Here is a 22,782-nt window from a genome sequence, read left to right as displayed (position 1 = left end):
CGTGAAAAAGGAGATTTTAATGAAATCAATGCTGCACCACAGTGCTCTTGCTGTTGTGACTGAAGATGCTGATGACAACCCAGTAATGGTCATTGAATGTTCTAAATTAGTATAATTTTAGGCTGTACAATTCCTAGACCAACTCAATGCCCCGTGAAATTGGCATAATTTCTTGATTGATTTATTCATTTAAGAGATTTTTCTCTCACACACTTTTAACTGTAGTGGCTTATATGCTACAACAAATGCAACTTTATAAAATAATCAAATTGTCCTAACAGACATCTGTTTGTAGGTATATGCATGTATATATAATAGCAATGGCTTGTAACAGCTGCTCAGCCTTATCCTTTTAACTGGTGATGATGGGAAAACTGAGTCTTTCTACATGACTAGCATGTACTTGTGGTCCTTCCTCTTACTTCACAAAGAGTAACACATCATCCTGATTATAGGAATAAAAAGTTGGGGGAGCAAAAAAAAAACAGCACTAGAAAGATTTAAGCAATATGATTATGATGAGTAAATTAATTCTGTCAGCAAATATTAATATTACATTAATATTCAGACTGGCTAAATTAGTGCAATTTGCTGAAAGCTATTACAAATTATGTCTGCAACATTACCTTAATTCTGAAACCCCTTCTGAGATGTTGGCATTAATGACTCACGCCTCTTGTCCTATTCTGAAGCATCCCAAGCACACCTGTGTATCGTATGTAACCAGAGACAATAAGGCAGCAGATTTATCGCAGGCTTCCCTAAGCAAAGATTTTGTCCCTGGAGTGGGTGGTTTCAAAAGCTGCTGCTAAGATGCCCTTACGTGGACATCCCACAAACCTAAACTACCTGAACAGTGGCCCATTTGGTGGGGTGGAGCTACCCAGGGGCAGATATCCTATGAAACTAAAGAAGCTTAACCTTCAGGGGCCCTAATTCCAGAGGGCCCCCCGAATCAACTTTAGTCCACATTGCTTAAAAACGTTGGGTCTAGTAGACCCAGTTTTAGTGGCTTGATTAATTTTTTGTTGGATATAGTTGAACAGTCCCAAAGTTTGACAGTCAGTAGCGCAGATGTTGTAAAGGTGTGGTGATCTGTCACAGATCAACCCCGTTGAAGAAGATAACAGTGGTTACCCAGACCTTGTTGCTGGGCCCCCATGACAGTTCAAGCTGTCTGCCATTGGTCTGTAGGTCTGCCATTGGATCTGTGCTTTGGGTGGGGCAGAGCCACTAAGCTAGCTTCCCAGCAGGAAGTTCAGTGATACTTGCCAGGAGGAAGGAGAGACACGACAAGGCAGTGAGGAGAGCCAGATTGGCTCTGTTGGTATGTTTGCACCACAGTGGCCTCCCTGTGGCCTCACATCCCTTACCTCCCAGCAAGCAACTCCTATGCTACTACGACTAATAGGGTCTTGTTTGTCCCACAGCCTTGGATTCAGGGAGAAATCAGGCATGGTTCTCCCTCACAGGCTTGAGTCTGCTTCTTCTAGCTTCTAGCTCTCCTAACTCAAATTGAAGCTTTGGCCTTTTGTCTTTCTAACTACTAGTGAGTTGAAGAAGGGAGGCAGAAATGCTTCTCTATATAACTCTCTGGAAACCACAGGTGGGGAGAGTGCTCTTGCGCTCTCATCCCACTTGCAGTTGTCCCACAGGTATCAAATTGGCCGCTGTGGGAACAGGATGCTAGACCAGATAGGCCATTGGTCTGAGGGAGCAGTCTCGTTTTATGTTAATGGGAGGGAGGGACAAGGAATGAGTGAGTCTGGAGGGGGAAGAGGAAAAACAAGCTCCTTTTCACGCCACAAAACACCCAGGTGTACTCATTCCGGAGTGAGCCTTCAATCCTTAAACTTTACAGCCTCTAATTGTTGCGAAAGGCCTGGTACTTAAATTAACCCCAAAGAAAGGAACGAGGGAAATGACATTTTGATTCCTCAACATGCATGTATAATTAATCATCCTCGGAACATGAATGTTTTGTCAGAAACATGATTCCTCCGATAAGATGCCCTGATACCTTATCAGCCCAGCTGAAAAATCTCCGAAGCACAGTGCAAATAAAAGGAATGGCTTTCAAACGGGGCATTATTAGATCCGGCTAATACAAGAGGCATCAATAACTATCTTTCATGCTTCTAAGAGGCTGGAGAGGCCTTTGGGCAAGAGGAGCGAGTTATTTTCTAAGAGAGATAAAATGGGTAGATAGCCAGTGTCATGCTGATAAATGATATCTTAATGTGCTGTTCTTGTAGGTATAGACTTTGTACATACTGGGAGCCCAATAACAAAATCCTTAAAGTGAAGGCTCTTTATAATCACTGGAGTGTTTTTCCCCCTTCTTTTTTATGACCTCTCAGGACAAAAGACCTGGCAAACCATTTCAAACATATTTGTATGGGTTACAGCCCTCGGTATCCGTTATACTTCCAGTACTTAACTGTAACCTGTGGGAACTGCGACAAAAAGCTGCAGTGTGTCTCCACTTCTGCTAAAAAGTAATCCTGTCCAGAGTCCAGACACCCTGGCTTTGTAGTCCTGTTCAGACCTCACTGGGGAAGGGACAACATTTCCAAACCATCTTGGGGGCTGAACCTGCTCTGCTGCCTGTAGAAGTGGGAGTTATTTAAATTTATATTCAATTCTTCCAGAAATATCACTACATGATTGGATGCCACCCCAAACCTGAGCATCCATAGGAGCAAACTCCTAGTGGCTGTGGGGGCTCTGGCCCCCACAATAAAATATTTGAGGGGCTGGGCCCCTACAAAGTAGATGGACATTCCCATTCAAATGGTGGGTGTGCAGTACACCATGTGATCGATTATGTGGGGCGGAGCTTACATGAGCCCCCACAATATTTTATTCAATTTGGCACCCCTGTGAGCATCCTACAGCTAAATTGTGTGGGTAAAGGAGGGGAGAATGCAGGGTGTGTCCTTTTCCTTTTCCTTCCTCCAGAAACATTCCCATATTGACCAGGAAGATCAACTTCATGTTGAATATTTCCCAAATCTAACCCTCCCTCCCCTTTTAATACACTGTTAAAGACTTCAGGAGGCAATTTCCCTATTCCAAATATTCTGGGAGCTCTCAGATCACTGTCTGTGAGCATTTCAAGATTTATTTAAGTTTATTTAAGTTTTATTTTTCTTTTAAGTTATACAGTCTTACCTACTTCTACTGTGTTTATATAAGGAGTACCCCAGATATTTAGAAACCACTATGCTCTTTTTCAGTGGCCTCATTTTGACTCCCAAACTGATAGGCAAATGACCATGTGTATCCTCACCCTTAAAAAGTACAGACATCACCTTGCCAACAAAGGTCCGTATAGTAAAAGCCATGGTTTTCCCAGTAGTGATATATGGAAGTGAAAGCTGGACCATAAAGAAGGCTGATCGCCAAAGAATTGATGCTTTTGAATTATGGTGCTGGAGGAGACACTCTTGAGAGTCCCATGGACTGTAAGAAGATCAAACCTATCCATTCTGAAGGAAATCAGCCCTAAGTGGTCTCTGGAAGGACAGATCGTGAAGCTGAGGCTCCAGTACTTTGGCCACCTCATGAGAAAAGTAGACTCCCTGGAAAAGACCCTGATGTTGGAAAAAATGGAGGGCACAAGGAGAAGGGGACGACAGAGGATGAGATGGTTGGACAGTGTTCTCGAAGCTACTAACATGAGTTTGACCAAACTGCGGGAGGCAGTGGAAGGCAGGAGTGCCTGGCATGCTCTGGTCCATGGGGTCACGATGAGTCGGACACGACTAAACGACTAACTAAACAACAACAACATCCTCACCCTCTTGGCAGGAGTGCAGCCAGGGTTCCAGCCAGTCAACCACTTCTTCTTCCCTGATACTTTCCTGCAACAGTTGCTGGAAATCACAGGTGGGGAGAGTACTTTTGCACTCAGATCCTGCTTGTGGGTTTCCTACAGGCATCTGCTTGGCATCTGCTTGGCCACTATGAGAACAGGATGTTGGAATACATGAGCCTTTGGCCTAATCCAGCAGGTCTCTTATTTTAGGGTTGCTATACACCAGGAATTTACCAGACATTGCTGGGATTCTGCCTTCGTTAATGGTATCTGGGCAGAAATTGCTGAAATATCCTGGAAAATCCAGATGTATGGCAACCCATGTTGGAAGTGTAGATTTTGTTGAATTTCCTTGAAAATAGCTCAGAAACTGCAAAAGCTAAAACAAACAAACAAAAACAACTTCAATTAAAAAGCTCAACAACTTTTGTGTCCGAGTTTTCCCTTTTGGAAATATGGCAACCCTAGACTCCACCTCTGTTATCACATTTCCCCCTTTCATTGCAGATGTCCCTATTGAAATATGGCGGCCCTATCTTATTTTATTACTCCGAGTTGCCAAAGTTCAAGTACAATTCGTGTCCTGCTTCCTGGGTTTAAAAAATGGACCTGCATGTTAGGGAGGATGCTTCCTGTAGCAATAGTAACTGGCCAAAAGCTTGCTCGGTTCCTCATCATTGTGCATGGCAAGTTGCAAATAGTGAAAGATGATTCTGGTGTTCTTGCTATATCGGGCACTGTTGCCAACAAACGCCAGGACTGCGGCAGTCTAGGTTTCCTAGAACACAAAAGAGCTGGGGCTGGTTGTTACAAGTAAGTTTTAAGTTTTGAACATATATAACATCACAGACATTGACCAAAAGTCTATAGGATCTGAAGTATAAGGATTTTTTTAAAAAAATTAGCTAACTAAAATGATGGGCAAGAAATCCCAAAAGTATACAGTATGAGCATTTCATGGAAACATTTTTCAATAGAAAGAGTGTCCTCAATCATGCTTTAACAGACATATTGTACACATCTTTTTTTACTCACTTTCAAATGTTTGCACTTTAGATTATTAATAGTGCCAATTTCATTTCTTTGTTTAAACCATTCCCCAAACCTCTGGAGACTGTAAAGATTAACATGTTAATATCTGACAGTTAAAAAGCAATATGCAATATTAGTGATTATCTCCAGCTGAACGTCGCTCACAAAAGATGTAAACAATTATAACAAGTTACAGCAAACAAAGACACACTGTGCAAAGCTATTCTGTCAAGTACATCAGATTTGAAATCTGTTCATTATGTACCAGTGGAAACTACAAGGGCTATAATTTGCTGTCAGAATGACACTTCTTATATTAAATTTAAAAGAAAAAAAATATGAAAGACACAACCTGGTAATCTTTAACAAGTTTGGATACTTGATAAATGACATGTAGAAAATGCAAATGTTCTGTTTTCAGATCTGCATGTATGGATCTCTCCTGAGTCACTGAGCCAGGATAAACAGGTATTGTGTCCCAGATATAAAGGAAGAAACAATCAGCCACAAACAACTGATTGGCCAATGTAGAGTAGCACTTCAGCTGAAGCTGGGTAGATCAGCTTGTCTTGTCGCCTCTACCTGCAACTTACTTTGTAGATCTTTGAATGTTCTGTGGCCAAGTCATGCTATAAACATAGGTCAATAGCCAGACAAATATAAATATGATCAGGTGAGAACTCATGGAAGCAAATATAAATTAGCTGAAAGTTAGGATTGTACTGTTATAAGTTGGTGGGTGCAAGACACCCTAAATCCCAGATCAAGCTAGTCTTAGAATTTACCAAGGCTTAGAGTGTTAAAGCTGTGCTAGACCCATGTATTTGAGTTGTATACTAGACACTTCTAACCCTCTGGAATCAACATGTGTCTACAGCTAATTAAGCTGGGAGTAGCCTTCTGCATGAGCCTATCGCCTTGGGGTAATTAGCGATTAGAACGACAAACGATCAAGGGCAAATCTCATTTGCAAATCAGTGAGCTCCCTCAACTGAGTTAGTTTAAAAGACAATGCCAGAGTTTTAGGATTGCAGTTAGGAGTTAAGCAACGGAGTTAGTAAGCAGTGGACCAGAGACACAGTCTGAGAGCAGCATTTGAGAGGACTGTTTGAGGTCTCCTTGAGTCCAAGGCTGCTGTGGCTATGTGAGAAGCCAGAACCTCTTGGAGTGTTAATGCTGTAGACTCTGGTTGTATATAGGGGAAAGCGGGGCACATTGATGCACAGGGCACATTGATACACCAACAATATTTCAATATCGAGACATGTTATTCATGTTGTGACATCATTAAAATGTGTCTATACATGTGTGAGTTCAACAGTTGCGACTGCGCCACCCGCCAGTTAGCCGTTGGCGTTTGACGAGAGTAGGTGTGTTTTTAGCACAGCCAACTAAAAAAATTACATGAAATGTAAAAGTGTTCCAACACTGTTTTCTGTCGTTTAGTTAAGATTTAAAAATACCAAAGGTAAGTTATTCCACTCAGTAATCAGGATTACATGTGATTTTTAAATAAGTTCAGTGGTTTTATTAATAATTGTTAGTTTTTTTGAAAATGTCCATTGGGGCACTTTGATACACTAAGACATGGGGCACATTGATACATATAAAAGTGCCCCACTATTGTACAACAGTGCCCCAATATGCAAGTTTGCATGAAATCTCTAAACTCATTAAATTTGAAAAGAAAAAAACTGTTTACTAGGTGGCCAAAGTCATTTCTAAATATAATATGACCAGAAAGACCAACTAAGTTAGTTCTAGGTATGAGCTTTCGTGTGCATGCACACTTCTTCAGATACACAGAATTTTTTTATTTTGACTATGGCAGACCAACACGGCTACCTATCTGTAACTATAATATGACCGATTATCAAGTGTCATATCTCAGGGGAAAAACAGGATCTTGTATGTTTGTCTTCCCCATTGTAGAAGATAAGGCAAGTGTCGATTTCAAGGATGTTGTTTTGCCATTGCCAAAACCAAATTTCCCAGAGGCCACATCTCGAACATGATCTCTTTATACTTTTCTATTGACTTAAGTGGCTATAATGTACAATAGAAATTAAAGGTTAAGTAATTATCTTATTTTTTATAAGCATTTTGTTTAAATTACTGTTTTTCCCAAAGTTTTTTTTTTTTAAAAAAATGGGTAGGTGTATGAGGAAATATTAAAATAAGTTTTGATGTTTTGTTAAGAAAACCTGCCATAAGTCTATGATATGTGTGAAACACTGTTAATTTTGATACGTAATTTAGATTTTAAGTAACAAATTGTAAGGCTGATTGTGATCTCTCACAATAAAAACGGATTTTTCATTAATTTTTTGCAAATAATTACCATTCTTATACAATTTACGCTTTGTATCAAAGTGCCCCGTCCAATGTATCAAAGTAGGTGGGGCAGAATGATACAAAACCCATTTTTTACTGAAGTCATTGTATTCTCACTATCTTCTAACTTTAATGGTTCTTTTGATTGCTGTTATAATATTGATTGGTTATGCCATACATCAAGCCATTTTTTTTAATTTGACTCATTTTTGTTACATAAAATATGAGATTGAATTTTTCTGTATCAATCTGCCCCACTTCCGCCCTATGTGTAAATAAATCATATATCGTACAGGCGCCACAGTCTCTGCTGTGCCTCAGTTTCCCAAAGGAAACATGAAGCCTCGGTAGCATGCCTGGAACTCCCTGGAATCTCTCACTGCTTGGAGATTGGTGTGTAACAATACATTCATCTATATCTCATCTGCCTTCCCCACACTTGCTATTGACAAGGAGGGCTATGAGAATTTTATTCCTATTAGAGCTGTATGCTTGGTGGTTTTCCTGAAGCTCTGTGGCATGTACAGTGGTACCTCGGGTTACAGACACTTCAGATTATAGACGCTTCAGGTTACAGACTCCGCTAACCCAGAAATAGTACCTTGGGTTAAGAACTTTGCTTCAGGATGAGAACAGAAATCGTGCGGCGGCAGCGGGAGGCCCCATTAGCTAAAGTGGTACATCAGGTTAAGAACAGTTTCAGGTTAAGAACGGACCTCCAGAACAAATTAAGTTCTTAACCCGAGGTACCACTGTACAGCTAGGTGGAAGGGTCTTTGCACAATAGGCACCTGCATGTTGAACACACAAGTCCACTCTGCATCTCTCATGGTGGGTATAAGCTGTGTGAGCATGGTGGACGTAGGCAAGAGAAGAGGAAATTTCTAGTGCCATTGACAGATTGAGGACAGAGATGATGAGTGGTTGGTAGGTACAGTGCATCAGCCAGTACCTACTTTCCGAAGGAAGAGCTACAGCTCTAGCCTTTCTTGGACCACATTCATACCATACATTGAAAGAACTATGATGCTACTGTTTAGTGATGCGTACCCCTCCCCACAGAATTATGTGAGCTGTAGTTTGTTAAGGGTGCTGAGTGTTTTTAGAAAGACCCCCCTTTCCCCTCAAAGAGCTACAATTCCCAGACTTCCCTGTGAATTGTAGCTCACTGTTTTAGGAATGTTGATGTTGATATTATGCAATCTATGGCCATGATATTCTTTTCAAATGTTAACGGTACGGAACGCTCTTGCAAATAAAAAATAAACACATCAAGCTGGAAGCATAGGCAATAAAGAATTCATGAGATTATTATTGTTTCTGTTTGTGAATTTATAATTTTGCCTTAGAGCAGGTCATCACACATGAATTTTCTTCTTAATTTACTTTCTGCTAATATAAAAATAGCTGGAATAATTTCCGTTAAGCATAGCAAAATGTGTAAAATCATGTAAACAGCTGATAAGCTCTTCAAATTGCAATTAGTTTGTTTAGATTTGCACTCAGCTGCTTCATTTCGCAGGATGCAGCCCTTTCCCTCCTATCTCTGTTTTTTTAAAAAATGGTAAATTTGTGAGAAAATCATCTCTGCATTCTAACTCTAACTCAGCAACATAAGCACTGCCTTAAGTCTGAATGTGGCAAGTAAGGAGGCATGTGTCAGGGCTGCCTCAGGTCTCAGCTCACAAAAGACCAACGCCAGGCTCTTCTTATATACAAGGATGTTTATTGCAGTTCATTATCAGTTCCACAGCCGGAGCGCGCAGCCCCGTGTCTGTTAGGCTAGACATTTGAAGTCCCCTCTGAATCGGTTCCGCCCCTACACCAGTGTAAGGGGCTTGTGCTAGACCACCTCTTCCTGTCCTTTCTTTTCCGCAGGGTCTTCCTGCCCCCCTGGGTTGCTTCCCTCCTGCTCTCTCCTGAAGCGGATCCCTCAGATGCCTGTCCCCCCCTCCTTCGTGCTTTGGGGCCAGGCTCCTCCTCCGGGCTCTCTCCATTTCCGCGCGCCTCCACAGTTGAACTTGGCGCGCGTTCGCTACCCCTGACCTTCCTCTTAACACTTACACAACTCCCTGTACTACTCTCCTCCTCTTCCGGCAGGACGTCCTGCCCTGATCTCCTTCCCCCGTCTCCATCCTGCTCCGCTCCGTGTGTCACACTGGGAACTCCTCTCTCTTCACTTTGTTCATGCTGGGAAGCCGATCCCGATCTCCCACTCCCACTCGGGGTTTCCCCGCTGCTTCCCTGCTCTTGGCAGGTTCCCCCTGTGACCCCCCTTTGCCTGACTAGGGGCGCCCCCTTTTGGGAATCCTCTGATTCACTTGACAGACTCATGGAAGACCTCAAGTCACTGTCATTCTCTTCCTCACTGTCCTGGGATTCTTCCCCATCGCTCTCCGTCTCCCCCCTCATCTCTGCCTCTGTCTCTGAACCCCTGACATCCATCCCCCCCTCGAAGCCCCCCCTTCCCCCTCCCGCTGCTCGGGCGCAGGTTCCGGTGGCTCCATCATTGCGGAGGTCGCTGCTGGACACAGGTCGTCGACGTCGATCTCCTCTGCTTCCAGTTCATTGTTTGTGTGCTCGAACCCATGGTCCTCTCCTAACATGTTCACGTCCTCCCCTCCCCCTGTTGCCTGGGTGGGGTCTGCTTGCCAAGGACCCCTCAGCCACCTCGTGCGCCAGTCCTCTTCTGGCAGGTCGTCCCACCAGTAAGAAGGGTCGGTGTCCACCCCCGAACACGATCCCCTGGGAGGGCTCGACTCTGGCGTCGTCTCCTCTGTGGAGGAGAACCCTCGGAAGGTGCTGGCGGAAAGTGTGGGCGTAAAAAGCCAATCGTCGAAAAACTGTGCTGGCATGGGCCTGTGTGGGAAAAGGGCATGGAACTCGTCCTTGAGGAGGGGTTCGTCTAAAGCGTAGTCCGGCACCCAACTGTTGGCGCTGGCCGGGGTGCCCTCCCTGGCGAGAAAATATTCTACTCCCTCTTCCCCCCATCTCGAGTCCAGAATCTCTGTGACCTCGTTGATTGGTTCGTCCCTAGGTGACCTCCCCCTCTTGGGCGACTCTATGCTCGGTTCTGGTGCCGTCCCTGACTCCTGAAATCTGTGTGGGGCCCTATAAGGGGTGAGCACCGACCTATGAAAGACCGGGTGCATTCTGGAACCTTCGGGGAGGGCCAGTCGAAACGCTACGGGATTGATCCTGGCCTCGACTTGGTACGGCCCTAGTTGCCTGTGTCCTAGCTTCTTTTTAGCTAATGATTTGGCCGGCATTGCTTGGGCCGCTAACCACACCCAGTCTCCCACCTGGATGCCTTCCCCCTCCCTCCTGTGTTTGTCTGCCTGCACCTTATAGGCATGTTTGGCTAGCTCCAAATGTCTCCGTAGCTCGTCGTGGACCTCTTGCAATTCTGCTGCGAAATGGTCGGCTTCCTGTGGCGCCCCCTCTCCCGTCGTTACGAGCCCCGGGAAGGTTCTGGGATGCCGTCCATTGTTAGCGAAGAACGGCGTCACCCCCGTCGACGCGTGCTTCGTGTTGTTGTAGGCAAACTCAGCCATCGGTAGGTAATCCACCCAAGCCGCGGGTCGCTGATTGGCGTAACATCTCAGGTACTGCTGCATGATCGCGTTGACCCTCTCCGCTTAGCCGTTGGTCTGCAGATGCCTCGCCGACGACAGGTTGATCTTGACGTGCAGAATCCCCAGGAGTTTCTGCCAGAAGCTGGACACAAACTGGCGCCCCCTGTCGGACAGAATGGACCGAGGCAAGCCATGCACCTTGAACACGTGGTCGATGAACAGTTTGGCGGTCTGCTCCGCTGTTGCCACCTTCGCGCAAGGAATGAAATGCGCCATCTTGGTGAACAGGTCTACAACCACAAGCACCGCCGTCTTGCCTCGCGAACTGGGCAGATCCGTGACAAAGTCCAGCGCCACCCTCTCCCACGGTTGCAGTGGCGTCTCCAGAGGTTCCAGCAGTCCCGCTGGCTTCTGGTGCACTGGCTTGGACCTTTGGCATGTGTCACATCTGGCGACATACTCCGCGACCTCCCCTCGCATCTGGGGCCACCAAAAGTCTCTGGCCACTAATTCCGTCGTCTTTTCCTTGCCGAAGTGGCCAGCGCTGGGTGCGTCGTGCAACTGCTGCAGAACCTTCGCGCGGAGATCGTCTCCCGGAACGTAGAGAGCACCCTTACGGGTCAGCAGGCCGTCGCGTATCTGGAACTCATCGTCCTTTGCCGTGCCTCTTCGCACCTCTTCCATTTTGGACTGTGCGAATGGATCCCCCTGCAACGCGCGGCGCACTGCTTCCAGGTCCACGGTAGCTGAAGCGCACGCCCACGCCTGTGGTGCAAAAATGTGCTTGGCTGCCGCTGGCGCCGCTTCTTCGAGATACTGCGGTTTCCTGGAGAGCGCATCTGCTATGACATTGTTGTCGCCTGGGATGTACTCTATTCGGAAATCGAAATCCGCAAAGAACTCAGCCCAGCGTATGTGCCTCTGGCTCTGTAGCTTCGCCGTGCGCCAGTACTCCAGGTTCTTGTGGTCGGTGCATACCTGCACTGTGTGCTTGGCTCCGATGAGAAAGTGCCTCCACGCCTTGAAAGCTGCGTGGATGGCCAGCAACTCCCTGTCCCAGATGGTGTAGTTCTGTTCCGACTTGCTGAGCTTCCGGGAGTAGAAAGCACAGGGCCTCCAGTGCCCCTGCGGGTCTTCCTGCAAGAGGACGGCCCCCACCGCTCTGTCAGATGCGTCAGTTTCCACCCTCATGGGCCTGCCGGGATCCACGTGTAACAGCTGTTCTTCGGACGCAAAGAGACTTTTAAGTCTCCTGAAGGACTGCTCCGCCTGGTCCGTCCAGGTGAACTTCTTCTTCTTGGAGCTGAGAGTGTCCGTGATAGCTGCCGTCTCCCTGGCGAAACCCCTGATGAACTTGCGGTAAAAGTTGGCGAAACCGACGAACCTCTGAACCTCCTTCCGCGTTCGCGGGCTCTTCCAGTCCAACACCGCGCGGACCTTGGCGCTGTCCATGGCTAGTCCCTTGTCGGACAGCCTATAGCCCAGAAAATCCACCTCCGTCACGTCGAATTGGCACTTCTCCAGTTTGGCGTAGAGCCTGTGCTCCCGTAGCTTCTGCAGGACTTCCTTAACGTCGCTCTCGTGAGTCTCCAGCGATTCCGAGAAGATAAGAATGTCGTCGAGGAAACATACGCACTTCTTGTAGAGGAGTCCCGCTAGCACGTGATGCATAAAAGCTTGGAAAAAGTGGGAGCCATTTTGGAGACCAAACGGCATAACTCTGTATTCGTAGGTGCCCAACGGCGTGAACATGGCCGTCTTCCACTCATCACCCTCTCGCACGCGTATGAGATTGTATGCGCCGCGGAGATCCAACTTGGTGAAGATCCTCCCTTTCCGCACCGTCGCGAGCAGGTCGTCAATCTTGGGCATGGGGAAGGCTGCAGGCTTTGTTTTCGAGTTTATGAATCTGAAGTCCACTATAAGTCTTTTTTGGGGCGTGTCTTTCTTCTTCACGAAAAACACAGGACTGCCCCCTACAGCCTTCGATTCTCGGATGAATCCCCGCTGCAGGTTGTGATCAATAAACTCCCTGAGCTCCTGCAACTCGTCCTCGGACATGGAATACAGCTTCGCAGTCGGTAGCGTTGTCCCTGGCAAGAGGTCAATTGCGCAGTCGTAGGGCCGGTGGGGTGGCAACTGGTCAGCCTCCTTCTCGCAGAAGACCTCCAAAAACCCCTTGTACTTGAGGGGTACAGCTTGCGCCATGCTGAGTTTCAGCTGCTGCCCTTCCTCTGGGCCCTCCTCCTCTTGACCGGTCTGGATGCAATGCTGCGCGCAGTAGGACGAGCCGAAGGTGAGCTGCCGCTGGTACCACGCCATGCTAGGGCTGTGCCTTTCTAGCCAACTCATGCCTAATACTATAGGCGTGTCTGACAGGCGGGTGACGTTGAAACTGATGATTTCTCGGTGATTGCCAATCTGCATCACCATGGGTGGCGTCTGTTGCACCACCTGCCCACCCAGCAACTTCCTGCCATCCACCGTGACGACGTTCAAAGGCAGCGTGGCTGGTAGGAGCTCTATGCGATGCTGCTTGACGAAGTGCACCCCCACGAAGTCTGCGTTGCTCCCACTGTCAATTGTAATGGGGACTTCTAGGGCGCGTCCATTAGGCAGTTGGAGAGTTGCAGTGAGCTGTATCACTGGCTTAGGTGGCAGGGGGTCTGTAGGCTGCAAAAGCACTGGGGACTGCTCTACTGATTTGCCTGACTGTGCCCCAGCATTTCTGCTTCCAGCCAGGCAGTGTCGTTTCCCTGATATTGGTCATCATGTTGTGCTGCTGCAGTTACTGTTGCTAAGGCTGCAGTGTGCTGCCGGAGCCTCCGGGGACACTCTTTGGCCATGTGTGTCCCACTGTCACAGATGTAACACTTCCTGTTCCCTCTAGGAGGCCTTGTCTTGACTGCTCCGGACGCTGGGGCTCCAGCTGCTGACTGAGCCTTTGCACTCCCCAGTTCCATTGGTTCTTCCCCTGCCTGCAGCTGAGGTGAGGGACGCGTACGTCCTGGATCTCTGGGAAAGGAAGGAGGCACTCTAGACGGTGCGTGAAGCTGGCTACCCCCCTCATCGCGCCAAGGGCATTCTTCATGACGTATTCCAATGGCAAGCGCCCGCTGCACCACGTCTGCCAGGGTTTTAGGTCTGTCCCCCCTTGCCAGTTCGTCTTTCACAGGGCCAGAGAGTCCCTCCCAAAACAAGTCTCTGACTGCCAGAGAATCTTTCTCCCATCGCAGCACATTCAGCAAGGCGAAAAAGCGAGCATGGTACTGGCGTACTGAAGCCTTGCCTTGCCTCAACCCATGGATCTGCTGGCGTGCCACATCCACATCCACGCTAGACTGAAAGCAAGCGTCCATGCATTTGATAAATTCATCAGAGTCCCTTCGAGCAGGGCAATCCTCGCGCCACAGATTGCGCAGCCAAGCCCTTGCTTCCCCATGCAAGTGGGACACAATGAAACCCACCTTTTCCTCCTCATCTTTAAAGTCGTTGCGAAGCAAATGCAACGCATATTCTACGTCTGCTTTAAAACTGGGGTACTGCTTCAGGTTCCCATCGAAGTGGGCTACCAAGTTGCCTCCTCTTCTGCCCAGTGCTACTCCAGCAGCTGTGGCCCCCGGGAACCCCACCTTGCATGCATGATCCCACCTGGCTTGCAGATCTTGGCACCGCTTTTCCGCCTCTTCTCCCCTCTTCTGGGAGACCACTACCTCAGTGGAAAGCTGGGAGACTGCGTTGCGTAGCTCAGCTATCTGCTGAAGCGGATCCCTCAGATGCCTGTCCCCCCCTCCTTCGTGCTTTGGGGCCAGGCTCCTCCTCCGGGCTCTCTCCATTTCCGCGCGCCTCCACATTTGAACTTGGCGCGCGTTCGCTACCCCTGACCTTCCTCTTAACACTTACACAACTCCCTGTACTACTCTCCTCCTCTTCCGGCAGGACGTCCTGCCCTGATCTCCTTCCCCCGTCTCCATCCTGCTCCGCTCCGTGTGTCACACTGGGAACTCCTCTCTCTTCACTTTGTTCATGCTGGGAAGCCGATCCCGATCTCCCACTCCCACTCGGGGTTTCCCCGCTGCTTCCCTGCTCTTGGCAGGTTCCCCCTGTGACCCCCCTTTGCCTGACTAGGGGCGCCCCCTTTTGGGAATCCTCTGATTCACTTGACAGACTCATGGAAGACCTCAAGTCACTGTCATTCTCTTCCTCACTGTCCTGGGATTCTTCCCCATCACTCTCCGTCTCCCCCCTCATCTCTGCCTCTGTCTCTGAACCCCTGACAGCATGGCTAGAGCAAAGGCCAAAATTTCTTTTTCTCATGATGGGCTGCAGTTCCTCGTGCCTTGTGTGCATAGGTTTCTGTCTACGCTGTTCTATTCAGCTACTGTGCTGAAATACTTGACTGCTGTAGTATGTTGCATGACCAGGCGGTGACAGCCTCAGCCCCCAGGGATCATAAGGAAGGAATAAAGACTCTGACAATGTTATATGGAATTAAAATTAGGCCACAACTTTATTAAACTTCTGAATGTAGGAAGACCTTGGCCTAGGCCTTGGGCATGTATCCCTCCCAGCCCCCCTGAGCACAGCTGGGGCTCATCAGGGTAAATGGGATATAGGGGTGCTCTGTGAGACATAAGTGCATAAGTGTAGCAGGCAGCTAAGCCCATATCCCTACACGCAGGGTAGTCCACTGATGACCTTTCAGCGTATGGCCAGTTATATCCCCTTTAGGAGGGGGACCCTGGAATCACTGTGGCAGGGGGGTGAGTCACCACTTCACACACACCCCATATAGGGAAGAAAAGACTAAAGGATTCCACCCAAGGCAATAACCACCAAAGTTGTGACGGATTGCTACAGGGAAGACAAAATCTGCCAATGCAGGAAAATTTATTCCCAGTCCCAACCAGTCAAAGACCGTAGCAGTGCCTGCTAAACAGGAAGAAAAAGTTAACCTGCAAACAAGAAACATTAAACAAAGCGAGGGGAGGGAGGGTGAATCACCAGAGCCGACTGCCTGGCTATTGTCAGCTCCACCCCCTATTTATAAATGGGGCTGGCCCCACCTCCTAGCAAGAAACTTGATTACTGAGGCTGGGCGTGAACCTCCAAAAATTAACACTGAGAGGCAAGCCAGCCCCTGTTTGTCAGTAAGCTCCCTGGGAATTGAAGCACCACGCATGATCCCGTAAAGGGCACCCACAATGCAAAGTGTGAGTGATCATTGACAACTCTGCCTGAAATAGCAAGAACACCAGAATCACCTTTCACCACTTGTAACTTGAGGGACTGAACAACCTTCTGGTCAGAGTTACTATTGCTACAGGAAGCATCTTCCCTAACATCCAGGCCCATTTTTTAAGTGAACTAACCTCATTTGCAGCACCCAGATGAATACACAGATCAGAATGTAATAATCCTTGAGATTTTGCACTCTCCCCAAAGTTTGCGATAAAGTTCTGAGGTCAAAGAATTTAAATAAAAGTGATATGTACTTTGTTACATATCACAATAAAAGTGATATGTACTTTGTAATAAAATATGCATTTCAATACAAAATATCATATGATTAATGCAGAAATAGGACAAAATAGACACATATGAAATTGCCTTGTGTTGGAAATAGACTAATCTGTTCACCTCTAGCTAGGAAGCAGAGCTTCTGTAGGCAATCTTGGACATACAGTGGTACCTCTGGTTATGAACTTAATTCGTTCTGGAGGTCCGTTCTTAACTTGAAACAGTTCTTAACCTGAGGTACCACTTTAGCTAATGGGGCCTCCCGCTGCTGCTGTGCCACCACCACATGATTTCTGTTCTCATCCTGAGGTAAAGTTCTTAACCCGAGGTACTACTTCTGGGTTAGCGGAGTCTATAATCCAAAGTGTTTGTAACCTGAGGTGTTTGTAAACCGAGGTACCACTGTATAACCAAGGCTCAGCAAGATTTGTTTTGTGGAACGTTTGTTCTATTTCAAAGGAACTATAACAGTCACAATCTATGAATCCTGGGAAGCATGTTTGCCCTGAAAATGCCAGTGGATGCACAATTTCCTCTGATATCCTGCTATCAGATGGTGGTGTATGCGTGTTTAAAGTGGGGTAGCAGGGAAGGTTCCTTTAATACAAAGGGAAATGAGCACATAAAAGCCCCCCATTTCCTGGTATAGCTCCCACCCCCCTGCTTTTTAGTTCAGGCAGGACACTCACACATCCTTGAAAAAAAATATGAAGAGTGCTCAGTAGAATGTGCCAAGGCCCATGTATTGCAACTCAAACTGATGGATGCAATTTAACAAAACAAATCCCCAAAGTTACATCTGTGCAGGCATCTTGCACATTAAAGCGGTTTTGCATATTAAGTTTTTGTTTGCTTGTTTGTTTGCCTCGAGCAATGCAGATTGACCAAAAATATCAAACATCAAAATGGAGGGCCTGTAATGAGAATGCAGATATAACTGCAACCATAAAAGCATTGGCAGTGCTGCTGAAATAAATTAATTAAAGATAATAGGCCTGTAGTTTTGCAAGATATGAGATTGCCCGAGATGAGATCGCCTTTATCATTCCCCACCCCCGGCATTGCTCTAAAGGAAAGAAACCATTGTTTGCATTCCTTGTGTTTTGCGCCCATTAACATTTAAATAGCTGAAGTAAATACCACTGAGCTTGGCAGGGCTAGGAAGACTGGATGGACTGACAAGTATTAAGGAAGCGCTTGGAGCATTTCAGAGATATTGGATAAGCAGCTAGGAGAAAATCACCTTTGACTGTCTCTTGAAGAAATGGAGCTGCATTGCAACACATGCGGGTCTGATTTTTCTTTTGACATTCTTGTTGGCAGTTAGTATTCCTGAGCGGTGGCATCTCATGGCTGAAAAAAAGTCCTAGGAAAAAGTGGGATGGTGATATTGGACCCAACTGGACCCTCCTCATGGTTCCTTGACCAAAAGAAGTGTGGTTGGGATGAACATCAAAGGGGGATGGAGTACCCAATGCACATGTTCAGTTAGTGCAAGGATTTCCATTTGTGCAACTGGACTGCCCTTCCTTCTCCTTGCCCCATTCATGTCCAATGTCCTCCCCAAATACAGTATGTTCCAGAGGATTGGGGAAACACCCAGATCAATCTAGTGGGAGAGGAGAGAGAATGCAGTCAGCAGTTCTTATGCTGATGGAATGAATGCATTGAATACTGCTCAGGGATTCTTTTAGCTGCGACTTTAAATCGTGGAGTAGCGCTCTAAGGAAAATTAATCTCATCCAGACATTGCCCAAATTTAAATGTGTGTCTTAAGACCATTTTATTCCAGTGGGCATTTTTAAGTTAGAATTTGTGTTGATATGTCTTCGTTTTAATATTGCTGATGATACGAGTTTATTATTACCATGCTGCCTGTTTCCCTTCTTATCAGTAGAATTATTTTGAATTTGTTGCGAGACTCATTTTCCTTTCAACATGGAGGTATTGTAGGTTATCTTGTCCACCTCTCTGCTTGATGCAAGATAGCCAGAATTAGAGCATTCCAATGGATAACTGCCCAGCCTATACTTTTTTTTTCTCTCTCCACCAGCCTACGCTTGAAGTCCACCAGTGAGGGAGAGCCTACCACCCCTCTAGATAATTGGAGCAATTGCTGAACTGCTCTTTATTAAGAAGTTTCTCCAAAGTTTCAACTAAAATCTACCCTCCTGTAACTTAAGCTCTCCTGTTCTGTGTCCTCTGATGCAGCAGACAGAAAGCCTTTCCCCTCTTCTATGTGGCAGGTCTTCAGATCCCGTTTGCAACGCTATGATGAAGGAAAGGAGTATTGGAGAAGCAAAATGACCAGGTCCTCTGCCCTGTCCTCTCTCTCTCTCTGCCACCAACTTGTATTTAAAGATTAAAGAAATTTGTGGAGCATAAGACTATCAGTGGATACTAGCTACAAGGGCTGTTTTAACTCCACCATCAGAGGCATTGTGCCTTTGTAATAATAATAATAATAATAATAATAATAATTATTATTATTATTATTATTATTATTATTATTATTATTATTTATATCCCACCCTCCAAAGCCGAAGCCAGGCTCAGAGTGGCTAACAACAATAAAAGTAACACAGCATTCTAAAACCAATTCATTCTAAAACCAATTCAAAATCAAATTAATGGCAACCATTGGGCTAGAGTTCTGTGAGGATTACGAAAGGAGGGCGTCAGACTGGGCTTTGGCCCAAGGCCTGGTGGAACAGCTCTGTCTTGCAGGCCCTGCGGAAAGATGTCAAGTCCCGCAGGGCCTTAGTCTCTTGTGACAGAGCATTCCTCCAGAACGGGGCCACAGCCGAAAAAGCCCTGGCTCTGGTTGAGGCCTGCCTAACCTCCCTGTGGCCCAGGATCGCCAATATGTTTTTGTTTGAAGACCATAAGGTCCTCCATGGGATATTCCAGGAGAGGCGGTCCCATAGATATGAGGGTCCTAGGCCGTATAGGGCTTTAAAGGTTAGTTCCTGGGAGTTGCTGGTGGGCAGAGTGCTGTTGTGCTCAGGTTCTGTTTGTGGGCTTTCCATGGGCATCCAATGGAACACTGTGAGAACAGGAAGCTACACTAGATGAGTCATTGGCCTGGTCCACCAAGGCTCTTCTTATGTTCTTAGCCTCTGAATTCCAAAAAATATCCAAGTTGTTCAATGCACTTTAATTTTCCATCATATGACTATCACCATGTGAGAGTGCAGCTAATCACTCTTCATCCAATCAGGCATTCTCATTCATTCTGCCGTAATTCATCATTCCATCTTTCAAAATCATCTACATTCAATGGACAAAAGGGACACTGGAAATGGTGGTTTCTTTTCACATGCGTATTTGCAGAATTATTATAATGTGCCCAATTGCTTTTCATAGCTATTTGGTTACTTATCTCTGGGCAGAGAGCTGTTTTAAAACTTTGTGAGTTCATACATAGCACTCCTTCTGTTTTGTAGAACCTGAAGAGCTATTTTTTATTAGAAAATTCTAACACATAAAATGCCTTTTCTATAGGAAGTAAACAACTCTGTACACAACAATTTTAAAACTGATTTTAGAAAGCATTTACAAAAAAACAACAACCAACATCAACCCACAGAGATAAAAAGCTTAAGACTACAAGCATGAATGTTATTTCCATCACCTTTTTGCAAAACAGATTTTGCATAAAAGCCAATTTTCTCCTAATATGCAGCCTGGAGTCAGGTTTCCTACAGTTACCAGCCAGATGCTTCTTGGAAGCCAAGGAAAAGGCATGTTCTTCTGACCCAGTAACTGACATTTGTGATACGCTGCTTCTGAGCCTGTACATTTTATGTAGCTATAGCCACCCGCTCCATTTTCACTAATGTATTTCTTTTTGTGCACACTCTTCTCTCACATACACAAGTTGCATGAACACTGGTCGGATGGAAAACTGCTTTGCAAAGTTCAAATAAGTGAAATTTCAAAGAATGGGAAATTCCAAAGTTTTGGGAAGTGAGGATCTGATAGATTTACATTTAAATGTTGACTGAACCAACCCCACCTCCCTACTTCCTAATCTCATCAGCCCCTAAGCACATAGCCAATGGTCAGGGCTGATAGAAATTGTGGTCAAGAAACACTCAGAAGGGCATGTTAGCCATCCCTGATATACTGCGTTAAACATCTAGGTCAGTATTGTCTACAGTACACACCATACTAAGCAGCAGCCACCTTTCAGAAAGGGGAGGAGGAGGAGGAGGAGAAGGAGGAGGAGGAGGAGGAGGAGGAGGAGGAGGAGGAGGAAGGAAGTTTGGATTTGATATCCCACTTTATCACTACCCGAAGGAGTCTTAAAGCAGCTAACATTCTCCTTTCCCTTCCTCCCCCACAACAAACACTCTGTGAGGTGAGTGAGGCTGAGAGACTTCAGAGAAGAGTGACTAGCCCAAGATCACCCAGCAGATGCATGTGGAAGAGCGGGGAAGCGAACCCGGTTCACCAGATTACGAGTCCACTGCTCTTAACCACTACACCACGCTGGCTCCTACCTTTTTGCCGATGCCAAAGACTGAACCTGACATCTATGTGCATAGTATGAGCGATGCTCTCTGCTGAGGGGTGTGTCGCTCTTAAAAATCTAACTGTGGTCATATGTAGAAGGTAAAGAGGAAAGTAAGAACAAGTCTACAGGATTTTGCTGTTATTTTAAAATAAAGATGCCACTCTGCAGGGTTTTTTGTTTCGTTCTTGTTTTTATCATGTATTTTATATCTTTATCTTGTATTTTTATGTTGTGAACCACCCTGTGATCTACAGATATATACACAAATCTAATAAATAAATAAATAAATAAATAAATAAATAAATAAATAAGTGAAACCTTCCTTCACCTCTACATGAAGACTTAGGCTGGATCTAGGCACATTTTTTAAAAAAAAAAACATTTCAGGAAAATGTGTTGTAAAGCTCATAATGGGAAGTCACGTTGCCAAAGGATTGGACTCTACAGCGCCATCTGGTGTCACAGTGTTATAACGGATTTAAAACACTTTTCTCCCTCTAATGTAGCTGAGTCCCCAGTGAACTCTTCTGTTTAGTTAAAGACCACTTGTATTCTTCATAAAATTAATAGAATTTCTTTCTGGTGCTATTGACCGTTTTCCTTCACCTTTAGCTCTCCTAATAAAACCAATTCATCATTTACATCTACATTCACTCTTGGATTAAATTACTGTGAAGATTCTCGCACACACCCTAATCTTGTCCCCTGTGAAGTTCTGCATCTCAACGGATCCTTTGTAAACATTGTTCCATTAAAATAAAAAATATTGAAGACATGGTTGCATATTAGGCATATCATTATCTCTACATTACTAATCAAACTTCAAGAGGCTTATCTCACCATTCCTCTTTGTTCCTAGATTTCAGAGGATATTGTGCCATAAACTTGAATCAACACAGAAGGGCGAAAAAGCCAGCCTGAAATGCTCTTTCTAGGAAAAGCAACGGCTACTTCTTTGAAGCATTCTTTAAAAACCCTTGATTAATGGCTTATACATAAAAGAAATTAATTAACTGGCAATTGCTCTTCTTATGTACAAAGACGATAGTTAACCATTGTAATGAAGTAAGTTGGTGAATTTGTTTATGTGATGTCTAGGACCAGCCTTGTGAACCAATGATTTTTTTGCTGTGAATATTCCACTGGTACTGCTTTTTGACTAGGAAACAGGATATCAGTGATCCAGCTGCAGAAATTTGCACACGGTCAACAGACAACAGAATTTCCAGTCCCTGGCCACTAACTGTAGTTTCAAACATACCCGCACACAAATCATAGATGGTAGTTAACAGATTCCTAGGTGTAATGCTTCTGTTAAATGCCTTGAAGACCTGTTTCCAGGACACACTAGGTGAACCACTGTCGTAGTAAAGTACAGTGCAGTACAGAAATTTACTTATGTGAATGCAGCTTTGGGCAGGTGGTGAGGAAATAAGTAATAATAATAATGTCCACTGCTTAACTGTTACTGCTGTTTTTATTTTATTCTTGAGATTGTATGTTTCACATTGCTTTTAATATTGACTTTTAAACCATTATAACTCACCCTAGCACTTCAGGGTGAAGGGCATGTAATAAATGAAGTCAGTAACAACAGCAGCTGTCATACATCCAATATTTAATACTTATTTGGAGTTTTCTGTACACCACTCCAATATTCTTTAATGTGATGTACTGTATATACATGTACAGAAGATGGGACAGATCCCTGAAGGCAAAATGTAATAAATGTCGGCGCTAAACACATCCAGTTGGATAGTGATAATTTAACTGTGAGCTCTGCTAGCACTTATGGAATAAGGTTTCTCTCTCTCTCTCTCTCTCTCTATATATATATATATATATATATATATCTCATGACATGTCCCTGCCAAACCAGTCCTTATGGAAATAGCACCCATTAATATGACAATATTTCATGCATTTAATATTTGTTGGGAAAACTTAACAAATTTGAAACTGCACATGGACATAATTTATGC

The sequence above is a fragment of the Podarcis vaucheri genome (assembly GCF_965113315.1).
Source record: "Podarcis vaucheri genome assembly, chromosome: 8".
Taxonomy (NCBI): domain Eukaryota; kingdom Metazoa; phylum Chordata; class Lepidosauria; order Squamata; family Lacertidae; genus Podarcis; species Podarcis vaucheri.
This window is presented reverse-complemented; position numbering follows the sequence as displayed.